Source organism: Vidua chalybeata, chromosome 4 (assembly GCF_026979565.1).
Source record: "Vidua chalybeata isolate OUT-0048 chromosome 4, bVidCha1 merged haplotype, whole genome shotgun sequence".
NCBI classification, from domain to species: Eukaryota; Metazoa; Chordata; class Aves; order Passeriformes; family Viduidae; genus Vidua; species Vidua chalybeata.
The window spans coordinates 12,626,109-12,640,054 of NC_071533.1; positions in this window are offsets into that span (position 1 = coordinate 12,626,109).

Below are 13,946 nucleotides of genomic sequence, written 5' to 3' on the forward strand. Positions count from 1 at the left end.
CAGCAGCAGGAAGGGCTTCTTTAATAAACCTTGTCTGAAGCTACCACTCCACCCATGACATCACCTAAACAATAAAAATTTAAATCTTCTAAGGAGACCTAAAATACTTTTACAAAGGCTTTACCTTGGTATTTTAAAATACAGGGATTTCTTTCTGCTCATGAACACTAGCTACAATGTTTTTACATGTTCTATTATGGTAGTTATTCTATTATTATTCCATTGTATGTAAAAACAGTATTAATAATGTTTGTGATTCCTCTATTTCACAAAAAGCCATTTTTGGACAAAACAGTGGGTGGATAAAATAGGAAATAGTGCAAGAAGCTGTTTATGAGGAAAGAGTAGCAGAGAGATGCTATTTCAGTCACATCTGCCACAAAAGGGACAGTTTAGAATCACACTGTCATTGCTGCTGCCACACACACTGGACAAGAAGACAGAGTAGAGATAAAATTCAACTTTGCTGCACTTTCTTTAACTCAGCAGGAAAGAAACACTGCCTGGCAAAAAGTGCTCAGCCTTTCCATTACACATTCCTACTAAGCATACAAAGCTGCCAGGCTTCCAGCTTCCTTCCACTTCAAACAAGTGTTAGGAATACCTTTGAATTATTAACACTTTGAATGTGTTAAAATGGACACTGGGAAATGCCACTGAACCCCTACATTGCAGGGAACAGGCTCTGCTTTCAGGCTTCCTTACCAGTTGTCATGGAAGCTACAGCAGAGAGGTCACAGTTGTAGGCACACCCCCTTTCCCTGTCACACACACCTGTGCTAGCTCCACTCTCACTGCTCCCATGGAGTTGTTATTCCAGCATTCTCATCACTGAAATGAAAGGAGGGAAGCAAGGCCTCAAAGCTTGTTTTTTCATGTTAGGCAGATCCCTCTTTCCCTCTCCCAGTAAGCACTTAATACAAAGTTTTAGTATGCTTATTGTTTCACAGAGACCAAACATCAGGTTTCTACTGAACATGACATCATCTGATCCCCAGAAGCCTTTCACACAAGGGATTTAGACACACAAGTGAAGTGGGAACTGAGAAGTTGCTCCATCTCTGCCTATATTGTGTCTATGAATAAAATTAATAAATGACTCCATGCTGCCAGGCCTTTTTTTAAACCCCAAAAAAAAAAAAAAAAGAGCAAGCGTCTGCATATTTGCAAAAAGTTACACTATTTTCTTTAAAAAAAAAAAAAAAAAACACTAAACAAATGAACTTTCCTGCTTTGGGCGGCTACCCTGTAGAACATTCTGGCCATTGCTTTTATCAATTCTTCAAAAGAGTATTTTGACAAACAAGTTGAACATTGAAACCAACAGCTGCAATTTGGCAGCCACGGGTTTTCTGCCTTTCATTTTAATAATGTTTCTGCCCAGCACTCACAGCTTTTGTTATTCCAGCTGCAGCAGCCATAACTCATGTCTCTGGGGCGGTTTTGTGTGTATGCTTTGGAGTAAAGAGGCCTCGCAGGACGTCTAATATGATGTCCTTTGCAATCCATTATTAGAGTGTGAATCACCTTGCCAGTTAATCACACCATTATGAATGCTGAAGGCATAAAAAAACCAAGAGGGATTGAAATACCTATATTTCCAGATTAAGGAAAGCTCTTTAAAAAAAATTGCAGGCAGACTAGTGAATATAGGTTTTTGAACAGTGCCAGATTGGCACGCAAAAGTGAAAAATTTTAATCAAAAGGGCTTTTTGTCTTAGTTGCTTGAAATGATACTGGAAAAGAAAGGGAAAAATATGCAAACTTCCATCTTCTGCTAAAAATGGATATGCTGAAGTGGGAATTCAGTGCACTTGGAGTAAACCCAAGATAATTTCAAAAAATAATAGACAAATACATCAACCTTCTATTTACCTGCACTGTCATTTGAAGCTAGCAGAGGCTGATGCAGTTAGTCAAAGTCATCAGCAGCACTGTGGAGCAACATTAATCTCTCACTTGTTTATGCATTAGTGGCCTCCTTACTTCCCTTGCGTGTACTTTGCTGCCACCTCCAGGATACACCGGATTTTAGCCTCGAAGTTTAAAAAACCTTTTCACCAACCAGAAGTTATTTTGCTCTGAGGTGCAGTATTTGAAACTGTAAGCATGGTTTTGGTTTCCTTGAAAAAGGAAACCCCCAAAACTCTGTTTGCAGACACCATACATAAGCATGGGTGTCAGGATAGCTTACAGATGTTTCTTCCTTAGAAAAATAAAATGATGCTTTAAAATAATAGCCTGTTTAGCATCATGCTAAATTACAGCGGAAACCCTATTTAAAAAAAAATTATGGCATACACTCATTGCAGAGTCTTTTGTGATTATTATTGTCCCTAATTCCAGGACAAGAAAAAGGAAACAGAGAGTTCTTAGCTGGAAGTATTTTATAAAGTTAGGATTTTGTTTTTCTCTTTCAAAGCAGTCATTCAAGGCACACTCCTAACCCTCAGAAGTAGGCAATAATTGCAATTTTAAAAAGGTTCCAAATTCTCTACAATAAGAAGGTAGTGGCCCTATCTTTCTCCTTTTCTATTAATGAGAGGATCAGGTTCAAGTGGATGGAGTATCAGGCATCATTAAGAAATTCTTTCTTCCAAAAGCCATAATGAGGTGTCACAGTGCAGAACTGTACACAGTGGACTACAGAAAATTTGTCCTAAAATTAAGACTAACATTAGACTAGAGGAAATCCTTTTAAGATGCTATAGAATTAGTAATATCTGCTTAATATAAACAATGCAAAAATATTCAGAAGTTGCTAAGTCTAATGGTATGGACTGGTTCCTGAAATAATATCTTTATTATTTTATTACTTGATCTTTTGGTATCTTCAAAAACATAAGATTTTGAAGTAATCATTTACAATCCTGAAGGAAAGCTCACTAAAGTGATTAATTAGTTTCTATATAAAAATAAGATTCAGTGAAAGCTAGGTCATACCCTACTAGGGCTTTCATTATTATTAAGAACCTTTCTATCTCAAAAGTATAGGATGAATTTCACTGTCTAACACCTATATTCCAGGTTTTTCTGTGCCTGATTAAAGACAGCAATGGAAAAATGAACATATCACACACCTTGGCAGAAATAGGCTGTGCCACTCACTGGATTAGGCATTGCCACATTCTTTCTCTGCAGAGAAGATCAGCACAGGTACTGTACACCACAGAATTTACAAAACAAGTTTAGTGACATTAAAGCAGGGTCTGTAATTCATTAGACTTTTGCAGAATTTACCTTACTAGCACAAACCACGTTTTGCCTGGCTTTTGCCAAAGCCTGTGGAGACAGAAGCTGCCACACAAAAAACAAACATCTTTCCACGGTGCAGCTCAAGCACTTTGCCAAGCATCATTAAAAATTATGTATTTAGGGTAAGCTGTCTCCATTTTTACTTTATTCTTACATTTATTAAATAAAGACTTCTGTTGCTTAAAATGAGGCGTGTGTTCACTGGGTTCTCCTAAAATTGCTTTGCAATAATCCAGCCAGAAAAAAGTATTTAATATGATTTCCATCGATTTCCTGTACCAATGATTACAAATTTATCAAGCCATAAAAATGCATAGAATAGACTCTTGCTGGCTTTACAACAATGCTGAACTTACCTTTTGGAAGTCAAAAGGCTCAGTTACTTTTCATCTATTTTAGATAGAATTCACTTGCTTTCCAATGTGACCAGAATTTGAAGAAGCTATTAATTGGTACACAGTAAATGTAATATTCCTTTATAGCTCAGGAGAGCAGTGTGAGAGAAAGAAAAGATAAAAAATTCAGTGGAATATTTGTATATAACCTGATGAAATTTGACCCTCAATCCAGAAAACAGAAATATGCCAATATTTCAGAATATTTCAGAACTACTACAAAAATTATAACACAGGAAAAGAACTGCACTCAGGGTAAAGACTCAGTTGCCTGAAAGATCAATCCATATTGAAATACTGCTCTGGGACCTTGGATTAATGGGATCATTTCCTGAAAATCCCTTTAAAAAGAATCATACTTTGAAGATACTAAAATTTAACATTTATTTATTAAATTCAAAAGGAAAACCTGTGCTAATTCACAGCATATCAGCACCTCATCAACATGGCACAATGGGAAAAGGGTGTGTCTGCTAAAAGAAATACAAACCATGAAGTAAAAAGGATTTTGGGGATTGTTTTCCTTTTGGTTGGCTTTTTTTTATTTGCCTTTTACATGCTCTGTAAATGTTAGAATTTACACCCCAAAATAAACCTGTAAATAGAGAAAAGGTAGAAAATAAAATAAAAATAGTAAATAAACTGAGACTTCCCAATTTTCTGTTATTCACATCTTCTTTTTCCTATATAGAACAGAAATAAAAGGCTCATATCCCCTTTAAAACATGTTTCTACAATACATTATTAAATCCATTTCTCTTAGGATACTTTATCCATTTTTTTTTCACAGCAGCAAGCTGGATCACTTTTTCCCTCACTACTGTAAACCTGCTATAGTTTCCCATAAACATAATCCTAATTAGATGTTCATCAGAGACAGACTCACTCCTGCTGTCAATACTCTTCACCAGAAGCCATGGATGTGACCTGCCCACTCTGACTGAAAGGTCAGGCATCAGCCACATGCTGTTTATTTGTCAGCTTCATTGATAATCCTTGTGCTTCCCCTCCTACTTCTAGGAGAGAGATTATATTGTCAGAGACCTCCTAACACAGATGCAATGAACTGCTCAGAACCATGAGATGAGTGTCCATGGCTGGAAGAGGAAAAGGCAGTTACATTCTCTAAGCATATCAAGATGCTTTTGCCATCCTGATTAATTAATTAATTATTTTTCTGGAATTTATGGCCCTAACAGAGTTTATACACTCCATTACCATGTAGTATCATCAATGTCCTCTTTTTCAGGTAAGCCTTGTCTCATTTGTTAAAATACAAAAATGCAACTTTTTTTTAATTGTTTACACTGCTGTTGTGACAGGACTGCTAATTACACTGCTAATGTAGAGAAGAGAAAGAGTTCCAGTCTCCTATGTGGAGTATTAATCCCAGTTTCTGACACATTTAAACCTTGTCCTCATCACATGAGGTTGAGTAGAAACAGTATTGCTTTGTGCTGAAAGGAGGAGTTAATCCTTCCTTAGCTTTGCTCTATGAACTCTTTGTTCATAAGAGTACAGCAACTCTAAAAAACCCAAGGGGGTATAATTTATCATTTCACACCACTGCTGCAAAAGGTGGTCAGAGTCTCTAAATTGCCTGAACACAGGCATAAAATTTATGATATCAAAGAATACAGGGAAAAAATCCACATCAAGATAAGCCACAAAGGAAAAAATTAAATTAGTGACCACTGTGGGCATAGTGCAACTCCTATTTCAGGCTAAATCTCATTGAGATGAGAGTCCCAAGACAGTCCTATTTAAACTAATTTAGCATAAAACACCACTCAATACAATGGTGGCAATATCTAGTCTCAACTGTCTCCTGCAATTTACTGTTAATCTGTAACAGTCCCCACCTTCTGTGTAATGTCACGGCAGAAAAAATAATAGTTATAAAGGCTACTTTAAAATAGCATTTCCAGTTACAGACAATTAGTTGTAATGACGCTGAGGTACCCTAGTGCTTCTATTGAAATGTAAATATTTGTGATTTTAACAGCTTACTATTCAAAGCAAGACAAGCTACTCATTTACCACACTTCCTTTATTCAGAACACTTTGAATAATATTTGCAGTAGAACACTTTGAATAATATTTACAGTCAACATTTTATTTTTTTCAAGGAAAGTAATTTTTTTTCCATTAGTTCCAAATTTATTGTCTTTCAAATGTTCTTATCATTATTGCTACTAAATACTATGGCATCTTTTTCAGAAATTATAACTGCAGGAAAAGGGAAAATATTTCAACCTCAAAAGCACATTGTAAACAGTAAATTGGCCAATTCATAACTGCTGTGCCTGAAATAATTGTAATAATTTCCTTCCTATATTTTTGCCTCAAGATCTCTATCAATAACAGGTTCTTCCCATTTGCCACCCCTTACTCATAGGCACCCTACCCAGTACGAGTTAGAAAGGCCAGCACAGCAAAAGCTAAATTTTAAGTGCTATTTCCCACTTCTCCCAACTCACCTCACCCAGCAAAAAGCAATGGACATGAGACAGCAGGAACAGGCAGCTGAGAAAAAGAATCACACAGAAGAGTGCCCTGAAGATCCCTTACTCCCTGGAATTCTGGCTCTCAGCACCCATGGAAGTCAATGCCAAATATTCCAGTAAGATCCCACTCTTTGAGAAAGCAGTTTTTGTAGAACCTGTACTTTAGCTGAGAGAAAATTATGCAGTATTCCATTATTTACAAGGACAAATGATTTATTGGTATGCTTTTTATTCCCCAGAACTTGTTTAGGTGTTCACTTCACAACTGCACTGAGTTTCTAATTCTGTGCAATTCTATGCTTGAACAGTAGGGATAGGTATCATTTTTTGTTAGTGTTGTATTAGAACAGTCCATTTTCTCCCCAATATGTGCTTCCTTAGGAATATTTTTACAGCTGCTCTTCAAGTCTTGAATTTTATTTTTCATAGTGGATGTTCTACTTGTGTCTTGTTCTCCCTTCAAGATTACACACAATCTAAGTAGACTGGAATACCTCTCTATCAATATTTTGCAGTTTAGCACATAAAACAGGCAAAAACATTTCCAATGGCCTCTAGGACACTATCTAGCTGAATATAAGTAAACAAGTTTAGAGATTCAAGATTATTCAAGATTATTTCAGATTATTGCAACATATTTCCCATTCATTCCTAGTCACTTTTTAAAGTATCAGCATTTTTTCAGAAGTTCTTAGCAATTATCATCCCATGGTAGTCCAGAAATTCTAATGATTTGCATAGAAACAATTGATACTGGGCAAATGTTTTGCACCGTGTTAAAGCACTGGGCAAGTTGCACGTCTGGAATAGCTCTGTTCTCACAGATATTGGAAAGGCATTTTCACTACTTTAACCACAATTCAATAATAATATGATGTGTAATTTTTTTAAAAAAATCTAAATTTATTACAAAATAGAATGCAAGACCTGAACTGCTATAATGGGAAGGGAGAGGATGGGGAAGTAAAAATGTTCCCCAAAAAGTCCCGGGTTTCATAGTTACTCCTTATGCCTCTGCCTTCTAATTCTTTTCTGTTCTTTTCCTTCCTACTTCATGGGAAAATAACAGACTTTGGACAACCCATTTTTTTCAGTCCAGCCATTCAAGCCAGGTTGCTCCCAGAATGGGAATGCACAGTAAACAGGATTCTGGTTTCAAATTTGTTGATCATTATTTAAAGATAAGAAGATGCTAGATAACACCAAAAAGTTAAAAAACCATCAAGCACAATTCGCTTTTCACTGAAAAAAAACAAAAAAAAAACCCAAAAAAAAAAAAAACAACAACAAAAAAAAAAAAAAAAAAAACAGGTAATCTCTGGAAAGCTTCTAAATGCAAATTTTGGTATTTCAGACTATTTGAGCTCTTAAGGGCTGTTACTAAAGGAAACTGCTAAGCCTGTCCTTTTGCTGGGTGTGGGAATATGTACATCCACAAACATATAACCTAACCAGAGAGAGTAAATACCTCAGAAAAGTTCTGTTTTCATTTTATAATGTATTCTACCTTTTAAAACTAAAGGGATATTCACAGAATGACAAATTTTCAAAAAGCAGCAAGATCAAAATTTGTTGATTGTATGGTCATAGTTATATATGAAACGGATTTTAGGCCAGAAATTAGTCATGATTGCATTTATACTTTAAAACAATGAGTTTTGGGTAATCATTCTCACAAGTTTCACAAAACCACATAGTTTCAAACTCAGTGGGAAGGTAATAAGAGCTCTCTTCTGTTCTAATTTAACAGAAGGGAAAGAGATGAAATTAAGAGATGCATGATGATTCCCAAAGTCTCCCTAAGGAAAAGCAAGTTATTTTGTTGCTGGGGCCACAGCAGCATGCCAAACAGCATTTTTGAACTTGGATACCCTTCTTAAAATTGCAGCAGTGCACTTAATGAGCCATACTTCAGAGGTGCATAAAATTAGGACTGAGGTAGACTGCAAACCTAATAAATCTTTCATTAGAACTTGTTCAGGTATCACTTTTCCCAATGTCATAATGAAACTACAACTGAGGGAAGGCCCACTGATTCCAAGGAAGAGTCACACTCCATTCCACAGTGACCCTACTGCTTGAGAAATGCTACCAAAGACTTAGATAAAACTCTGCTTTTGACAACAGCCTGTTTAATACAGGCTGAACCTGACACACAATCATTGGTTCACCCTGCCAGCCAGAGATACAGAATGCTCCTCAGGAGTCCACAGGAGTTAGCAATAAACATGCTTGCCAGGTATTTCCAAGGGTATTATGTTGAGTATTTTTTGCAAGCACTAAATTCAGTGAAATGGAATGGGGTTTACTAAAAGAATTGGCAATTATGAAATTAGCAGTGGAGTGTTGATAGTACCGGAGAGTCTTGCCTTCAAGACCCTCTCTAAGCAGCAATAAAGGGTTTAAAGAGAATCTAGCTTAGTGTGAACTTGCAAACAAAATAAATTTATTGATAATAGAATAAGCCGCAAGACCACTCAAGACTCCTTCCTCCTGCTGTCCTGTTGACCTTTTTCACCAGTATAGGAACAATTGGTAGATGGTAGAAACCTGCCAAGGAACTATGGAGCTGGTCTAGGAGTTTAAGACATATCACCATATCACCATATCTTATTTTCTCGCTTGAGAATGACCAGCCATGAATCAAAGTTCCATAATTTTGAGTCATTAGGAAGACATTTCATTCCATCATCATTATTTACTGTGACTTGACAAATATGGTGAACTGCTAAGAATAATGGCATCTATTTTCTTCTAATTTTTCTGGGAAAGAAGGAAGATATGTGCATCCCTACTAAAGGGCATGTGTCATATCAAGGTATATGCTACAGATGCAGAAAAAGACAAATAATTTCAAAGTGAAAGTTTTGGAAGACTTTAAAGGTCTTATTGCAGTATCTTCTATGCTACTCAGGTTCAAGTCATTTAATAAATTCAACAGCTTAAAGCTTAAAGGATTTAAGTAAGGACACATAGTAGGAAAAGACACATTAAATGTAAAAACCATATTCAGATGTAGCCATGCTAAAAAATAGAGAAATTGCAATGAGCCCTATGCTTAGGAGAGGGTATTGTGCAGTTAATGTAAGTAATGAACCTTTCATGTGAAATGATGTAGTGTCACAACTCATTTGCATCCCACTTAAAGTGTAATTAAGTTTCCCTGACAGCATGGCTTATGGCTGAAAGAACAGACCTGGCTGCTAAATTAATCCAGAATCCCTCTAGTTAAATAACACTCTGCAAAGAAAACTTAACACACTTTCATTTAAAGTTCCTCAACTTACATTTAAAGTGGCACTATACAGAATTTCAGAAAAATGTTTTCAAAGACTTCAAGATGCCCTCAGTCACACAGCTGACTTGAAAACAGGTGCGCTGAACCCACACCAAGGTTTGGCCCAAACCACAGTGTACAAGACAATGCAGTAACATGTCTAAATGTTACCATTTTGGGGTTATCTTGGAAGTGATCTACAACATTGTAGGAGCTCCTTTACCAGGACAGAGTTCTCAAGTGCAGAGAAAGATGAAAAACATAATGAAAAGGTGCTACTAAACTAACTACAGCAAAATAGATGACCATCAGTTAGGTCATTACCTGTAATGATACCAATGTCCGATTTTTTGATAGAGTAACATCCAGCAAAAATAAGCTCGGTATTAAACAGGTTTTTTGATTCTAATTGAAAGAAGCCCAACTGTTAACCACTCTTTTCAGCCACCTACAAAAATCATTCCTTAAAACCAAGTTACTAAAAATATGATAGGAGTGAGGAGCGAGTGACTTGTGATCTGGAGAGTCTCAGAGGGAGCATTACATTGTGGAGTAGTACTCCTAAACCACAACAGGGAGTAGCATGTTATGGTTTATGACTCAGTTTATCCTTTACTGATTTTCATCCTAAAGGTTCTATTTAGAGCAAAGTTGAAACACCCCAGAATATATATAATCCTGTAAAGTCCATATGGATCTAAGAAAAGTTAACTTATTACCATGAACCATAAGTATGGACTGTCCAGAATAAACGCTGTCATCCTATTTTCCATTTTATTCCTACCTGCATGTTACAAACAGTGAGGAATCTGTGCAGTCTCTCCATGATTCTGAAAATCTCATTAGAGGGAATACCATTGTGGCCACCGGAAATAATCCAATTTTAGCAGAGTCACAAGATCACTCCCAAGAGCCACCCTGAAACACACTGCATGAAAATCTGCAAAGTCAAAATCTGTATCAAAAAGGAACAGGTACATTGTGGCTATAATTAAACTGTAGCTCTTACAAAGGTCTGAGTCCTTTCCTACAAGGGGAGAAGTTGTAGCAGCTTTTATTTTTTGACTAGTGAAAAACAAAAATCGTGTTTGGCAAAATGATCTGATGTTCTGGAAAATTACTTTACTCCATAGTTAAAGAAAGGGCAAGTCGGTAGCAGTTAGAAATGTTCAAAATAGACACAAAAATCATGGTTTTAGAGACGGTAGTAACAGAACATGAACAACCACATCTCTGAATTTGAGATATTAAGCTATAGCTTTTTAATATAAATACCATCACTACTTAGAATATTGGGAAAAATAATTTCAAGTATTTTCCATTAAGGGATTGTTTCAGGAAAGTTTCTTGTGCCCAAGAAGAGAAGTTTAAAGCCCTGCTTATCCCTCTGCAGTCAGAATTTATAATAATCAACACAAAACAAAAGAAGTATTCAAGTGTAGCCCCTTAGAACTTGAACATTTGCCTGACTGTGATTTTCAGCATGAGACAACACAGTTTAACAAGCTGGATCAGATGTTTTTTCATGTAGTTTTAGTCATTACTTGGCGATAGGAACAGATTTATCCACATCCACAACAATAAGGCAGTTGGCTCCCAGATCTCTCCCAGATTCCATTTTTGACTTAACATTTTCAAATACACCAAATGGTAACTTGAGATGAAAAGAACAGGAAAATACTCTGCATGTAAATTCTATGAGTTCCCACAAGCAATTTCCACTTAAAAATTAAATTCTCTTAGGTGTGATGAAACCAGAATTTAGTCTCTGGCTTTCATATGAAGTCACTTGGAAGTCTACCACAGTACTCCAGGCCTCATATGTATCTTGCCAAATACTGCTGTGTATTGGACACACATTTCAGGGCAGCAAAATTCAATTTTGCTTTAAATACAATGAGGTTTAAGTTAGTGTAGCAAGTAATTATAAGGAGTTTGTTGGCATTAACAAACCAGAATTGTATAATAACAATTGTATAGTAATATTGTGTAACATTACAAACATAAATGCTATTATATTCCCACCAATCAGGTAGCTACACATCAAAATACTATTTTTTTTTTTTTTAAGCAGCATAAATATGGTTTTTTGACTGGGACTGAGCAGGAAATGGTGTTCTAATAGAGTTAACCAGAGACCACCTAGGGTCCTGGAGGGAGCCAGAAAATTCTGAGGTTCTGTGGAATCACCAAGCCTAAAATTAAGGAAGAGCTCCCACAGTAGTTTCGTCTCTAACAGCATTCTGCTCAAGTTCTGAAATCAGGACCACTGCACACTATAAATCAGCCCTGGACCTTTGAAGTCAATGGGTTCCCCCATGTAAATATACAAACAGCTAAATATATATATATATATATATATATATATATATATATATATATATTCTCCATCAGTTTATATATACCTTCTGTATTTCCTCTAAAACATTCATTCCTTGGAATTGTATGCAAATAATCAACTTACAAAGGATGCTCTGTATTCTCATTAGATTAAAGGTCCTATTGCAGATGACATTCTATTCTGAATTGAACCTCAAACACATTCAAGTCAAAAAGAAAAAAAAAAAAAAACTTATATTGGCCTTAAAGCCCAATCTTGTTTTTTTCACAAAAAGAAACTGTTCCTACTCACAAATCAGGTCCATGAATCTTCTTTAGGTATTGGATAAAATGGTTATATATTCTTCCACTCCCATTCAATAGTGTAGAATTCATTCTCCTTAGGTGGCAAAAGCTTTCAATGAATAAATGAAAAGAGAATCACAGAGTAATTTGGGTTGTGAGGGATCTTAAAGACCATCTCATTCCAACACCTTTGTCACAGACAGATTGCTCAAAGCCCAATCCCGTGCAGCCTTGAACACTCCCAGGGTTGTGGCACCCAGAACTTCTCTGAGCAACTTATTCCAGTGCCTCACCACTTCTCAGTGAAGAATTTCTTCCTTCCATTTAATCTAAATATGCCCTGTGTGTAGATATACTAAGAAATGCAGGCCTTCTATCAAAGCACTAAGTGGTACCATCAGTTTTTCCACTTTTAATTTCCATTTGAATTTTTCAAATTTCAAATTTTTCATTTGAAAACCACTGATTTTTCAATCAAACACTGATGCAAGGGTACAAATTAGTTTCTATGTTTTAAACTTACAAAACAGTGTGTGTGGACCTTTTGGGTCAAGACAGCCATGTCTAAACCACTACCACCCTGAAAGATAACTGCTTTTAAATGTTTCATTCACTCTTACTGGGGACAGTGCTCATAAAAGTAATACCTTTTTTCTTCTACAGCTCTCTCAAAGTCTCATTAAAAACAAAGAACAATCATGAAGTTGTCCAACCATGTTCTCTAACAACAGACAAATATAAAACATTAAGATAAATCAGGAAAATTACTCTCTTCTTTAGCCTTGATTACTGCATGGTTAGGTGTTACAATACCTGCAACAACCTTAGTGCTACCCATTAGGACAGAAAGTGGTGGATGACAAAGAATATTTATGTGCTTATAAGAGCATTGAGCTTCACTTTAATTCACTTCATGTCCTTGCACAAACACAAGATGCTGCAGACATGCATAAAAGTGCCTCCACATAAATCTAGGGTTAAAGGATACAAAAAAAAATCCTTTAGATGAGATGAAGTACTTTGTTGGAAAAGACATTCTATTATGCACTTAAGTGTGCAGTTAGCTGAAAGTCTGAGCTACTGAAAAAACATGTTTGCATTCTGCACAATGTGCCACAGTGAGGTTGGACTTTCTGACAATTAATAGCGGAAAATCAGCTCTGTATTTCATAAAGCTTAAGTGTAAACTTGAATATGAAGAGATACTCACAGAACAGTTTTCTGGTTTACTGGATAGCCTGAGCCAAATTACAAAGGGTACAGTGCTTACTTTTAGCATAGTAAAACAAATTAAATGAAATTTACAAGTTTTAGAAACCAGAAGGAAATAAAGATCACAGAGAAGATGGTGAAAAGAACAATGGTCAATTGGAAAACCTCTCTGTACATGGAAAAACTAGGAAAAACATTGAAAGAAGAGATACTAGAGAAATTAATTTTACCATTATGGTTCTCACCTATTTTTACATAATTAAAAAATCCACAATTATTAGAATACCAGATTGCACTTTTTACTGATCACAAGATGATCCAGGTGATGCCCAGCAAGTCTCAGAATTTGGCCCAAACTTGATTCAGTCTAAATGCTTGTAGACTTGAAATCCAATCAATATGCAAATCATTATAGCAAGGCAATTCTAACAGAGTTTTCTGGGAACAGCAGAGCTGATTTAAATAGCCAGAATGGACATTTGAAATTACAATCTTATCATCTACCACAGATTCCCTCCCATGCCCCTTGCAAAATTTGGTGTGACTTCCCTGGTTTCAGTTTTCCAATTCAACTTGATTCAAAGTGCTGTACAGGGGGGCTCGCTGCAACATAGGGCCTGACATAGCCAATCACAAATATCAGCATTCCAGATTGGGTAACAGGTGGCATCATTT